This window comes from Elephantulus edwardii, unplaced genomic scaffold (genome assembly GCF_000299155.1).
Source record: "Elephantulus edwardii isolate Elephantulus edwardi_28Jun2011 unplaced genomic scaffold, EleEdw1.0 scaffold00044, whole genome shotgun sequence".
Taxonomy (NCBI): Eukaryota; Metazoa; Chordata; class Mammalia; order Macroscelidea; family Macroscelididae; genus Elephantulus; species Elephantulus edwardii.
This window is the reverse complement of record NW_006399794.1, coordinates 6,731,456-6,736,042: the sequence shown is the minus strand read 5'-3', so window position 1 is coordinate 6,736,042 and position 4,587 is coordinate 6,731,456.

Genomic DNA, 4,587 nt, shown 5'->3' with positions numbered 1-4,587 from the left:
TTTGCAACTTTTTGAGACAGTGCCACACTATCTTCCACAATGGTTGCACCATTTTACACTTCTACCAACATCCCTTAGAGCTAGGGATTTAAACATTTCTTCATGTGCTTGTTGGTCATCTGAATGTCTTCTTTGGTGAAGTGTCTGTTCATATCCTGTGTCTATTTTTCATTTGGATTGTTTACCTTTATCTTATTGTGGTGCCCACCTCATATTTTAAAGAGGATATATGACAGACTGACAGGATGGAGGTCCACTATGCGAGTTACTGGTTGAAAGGGGCCACTGGGTCTTCTGATGATAGTCTTATTCTTTGACTGGGTGCTGATTATGAGCTTTGTTCTTTGCAAATTCATTGAGTTGAACATTTATGATTCACTTTTGTTTATTTCAGTAAAAAGGCATACTTTTAAAAGACAATTTATGGACTGGAATATAAAGGTACATGGGAACATTTAAGACAGAACTCGAGACCTAAGAACATAGAATTCTTGTGTCTAGGAGTTGCGGCAGACCACACACCTCCAAGACTGCCTTTTCTTAGATAATCAGGGGCTCTTCTAAGGAAAAATGTAAGGCTCACTGAGACATATGAGGTGGCAGCCACGGGGAGCTCCCAGTGGCTTGACTAATAATGGTAGCATTTCTAACTCCAGGCAAATTATTTGCATAGTAGATTGGAGCCTGAGTGATCCTCTGGATCAGAGAAATAGATTCTTATTTTAGAGGACTCACAGGACCACCTATGTGCATCCAACTACCAAAAAGATCATGTCTCTTCTGAGGAAGGGAGTGCAATGTGTAACCTCATGACTAAGCCCAGCTAGTTCACAGAAGTCACAAGTGTGACATGGATTTTTTGCGAGGAAAATGTCTTAACCTCATAGAGTCTGGGAAGGAGGAAGGGGAGGAAAGATAGAGAGAGGGAAGAGGGGGAAAAAGAGATAGAAAGGCAGGTAGGGAGAGACAGAAAAACAGGGAGATATGGAGAAAGTCAAAGGGGAGAAACAGAACACTGACAGGAAAAAAGTTTTCAGTGGGCAAAGCTGACTATCAAAGCAGCCAGCATGGGGCATCAGAGCCCCTTTCATGTGTTTAAGATAGAGGAAGAGAGGGAGAGCAGCTTTGATGGCTCCTGCTGTCCTGGCCAGTCTATGCCTTGGAACTAGGGCAGGTTGCACTGCCCACACTAACCTCAGGGCCTCTTTTTTAGGGCTCATCCTACCTGATAGCAGTAGCCCTTTTGGTGGTGGTGGTGGTGGTGGGGAATGGCATCCAGATTTTGTCTGTTAGTCAGCTGGCCTCTTAGGGCATTTCCTTTGAGCTTCACCCAGACTCTGACCCCAGCACCCTCAGGTAATACCTGCATGTCCATGGTCCCTCCTCCCAACCAACAGGGTCAGGCACGGAGTGAGGACGCCGCCATGGAGTGAACATTGTACTGGATATGGAGGGCACAACCACTCCTTACCTGCAGTATGAAGTCCTCCTTCTGAACTTCAGGTGAGGTGAGAGAAACTTAGTGTGTGAGAAAGAACTCAGGAAACGGATCCCTGATCTCCCTGGGCTGTGGAGCTGCCCATGGTCCTGAATCCTTTGGGGGCAGCAACAACCAAAGCATGTTCAAGGCGGGCTCTGAGGATGAAGGAGATGTACTAGCCTAGCCCTTTATCCGGCTGCCACCAGGCTTGCCTTCTTTGGAAATAAAGCATGCTCCACTTCAGTGGATGGGATAGAAGAAGTTCTTTTATTGAAGAATTCAATACAAATCCATACAATCAAGACAAGAAGTTGCAGTAACTGGTAGTATGATTTTATGCAAGAAATTAACTTTTCCACACAAAGGGCACAAGGCTTTACCATGTACCACTGTACACCTTTAGCAGGTGTAGTAGTAAAGATTCTTTGCACCGCAAGTAATAGAAATCTCTAATTCAAAGTGACTTGAGCAATTAAGACATCCAGGTATTCGCTCATCTTTGAGGTACTAGTATAAACTTGTAGCATCTTAAGGAAGCTACGAGAACTAGATTTTTCTATTCCTCCATTCTACCTTCCTTGGCATTAGCATCATTCTAAAGCTGTTTTTCTTTGTGGTTACAAGACGACCATCGTTGGCAAATGGGGCTGCATATCAGCTCATTCATATCCAAAAAGAGACAGAAAACTTCTCCAGGGGAAAAAGAGAAACCTCTTCCTTAGTACAATTAGGCCAACCTGGATATGGATTCACATCATATTAATAATTGTTGTTATGTGTCATCGGTTCAGAACAGACCCACAGCTGATGCTCCACCGGGTTTTGAGAGACAGTAAATCACATGGGAAGAGACTGCCGTCTTTCTTCCACAGAGAAGCTGGTGGATTTAAACCATGTGCCTTCAGGTTGACAGCACAACTCCTTACTACTGGGCCACTGTTGTTAGGTGCTGTTGAGTCGACTATGACTCATAGAGACCCTACCTACAACAGCTCTGAAGCCTGCCCAGTCTCACTGACTCTGACACACCTAAACCCATTGTTATAGTGTCAATCCATCTCATCTGGGGTTTTCCTCTCCTGCACTATCCCTCCGCCCTTCTAAGAATGCTGTCCTTCTTCAAATGCTGGTTCCTCTTGGCCATGTGCTCAAAGTATGTGAGATGGAGCATCCAAAACCTTCTCTCTAAGGAGAAACTTGGTTTCACTCTCTCCAAGAGAGACCCATTTGTTCTCCTGGTGTTCCATGGTATGTTCATTACTCTTATCCGATTCCCTACATTAATAATAGATGCCAGTAATACTTCTTTGGGTTAAACTAATCATCTAGTGGGATGGCAGTTGGGGAGTCAATCAATGATCATAGCAGGGGGTGTCTCATATAAATAGTTTCTAGTCCTGTGAAAGAAAGATGTTCATACTCTGACTCCATTGCAACCTCTCAACAAGGTATGATGCAACACTTCCTCCTGTATTTACCCAGGAGAAGTCCACAATTTCATCAAAGCCCTTTCCCACCAGAGGAATGCATACCTCTCTTATTTAGCTTAACTTCTAATTCTTTTAAGTAATTAAGCCTGGCGTTTTTATGCTAGGGAAGTGCTTGCCTTATTCTAGATCCTATTTTTATTACAGAAAGACCCTCCTAGAAAATTCGCCCATCTGAGCCATCTGGGATGTTGGCATTGTTCTCAATTCATGCCTCTCTGAGCCCCAAATGCCTTACAGCAGGTGCCAAGTGGGTGGTCACAGTTCCTCTCATATCATAAGAAATTATTTACCCAATGTGAGCACCTTTCCTTCAATCATTTTCATCTCCAGAAATACCCTCGGAGCAGAGAATGGGTAAAAGACTCAGGGAGGGGATCTGGAAGGCAGGATTTTCTGAAAATGGAAGAAGCCAGCTTTGGAAGCATGGCTGAGTGGGAACATTTCACCTCTGCATCCCCAGGGGGGTCTAGTATATGCTTTTTGAATGAATATAAAAATAAAAAGCACCCAGCAGGGGCTCATGAAGAGCAAGTCATGCCAAAATCATTTCTCACCCAGGCAATTGAAACGGCAGGTGTCCTTACCCCTGGTGTCTGATCTCTCCCCACCCTTGGTGTCTGCTCCCTCCGATTCACCCTTTATATAATCCCAGAGTGATCCTTCAAAAAGTGCAGATCTGATTATGTCCTTATTCCACTCACAAAGCTTTGACATTTCCCTGTTGCCTTGAGGATAAAGGCCCATCTCTCGAGCATGCACAAGAGCCCCTGCCAGCCGCAGCCCTGCCACTCTCCTCTGGGGCCTCTGTTTTCTGTGTTTCAGATGCACAGAGCTATGAGGCCACTCTCCAATCAAGCCCTACTCTCCCACATACGGGATTTCTTGACACGTTCCTGTTCCCTTGTTTGACAGTTCAGGTGTCTTCTCTTCTCTTGAACTTCCCACTTTCACCTAGATAGGTTAGTTACCATCTCTTCCTTCTCCCTGAAATCCCTGTCAGTGGTCTGTCATTAATAACTAACTGAACTGAGTTAAGACTGTTGAACAGGCTGACTATTGACTCCTCTTCTATTTTTATTTATTTTTTTTAATGAGCCATGTAGGACATCTTTCCCTGGAGTCATCTGGAACGTTCTGTGCAAGGGCCTCACTTTGTAGAGTTGAGCTGCTTTGGGGAGTAATGAGCTCCTGATGTAGGGGGAAGAGCTCACCCTTATCCTTGGAAAGGCCTTTTTTAACCTCATGATTATAGGGTTTATTAGGGAAGCAACAGATAGCAAACAGTCAGGATAGCATTCTTTAGTCAGGACAGGACAGCTTCTCTACACTGCTCTCCAGTCCTGCTGACTTTTAGCCTCGATGGAAACTGCCTCGCAAATCTGGGTCAGTGTCACAAAATTCTTCTTGTACTGCCGATTATTGTATCCAAATTATTGAGGAGTAATGATGTCAGTTTGAGGACTAAGGTGCGTCTGATTCATGCCATAGTCTTTCCAACCACTTACCATGCATCTGAGAGCTGGACAATGAATAAGGATGACAGAAACAGAACTGATGACTTTGAGCTGTGATGTTGAAGAAGAGCACTGATCATCTCATGGATGGCCAAGAGAACAA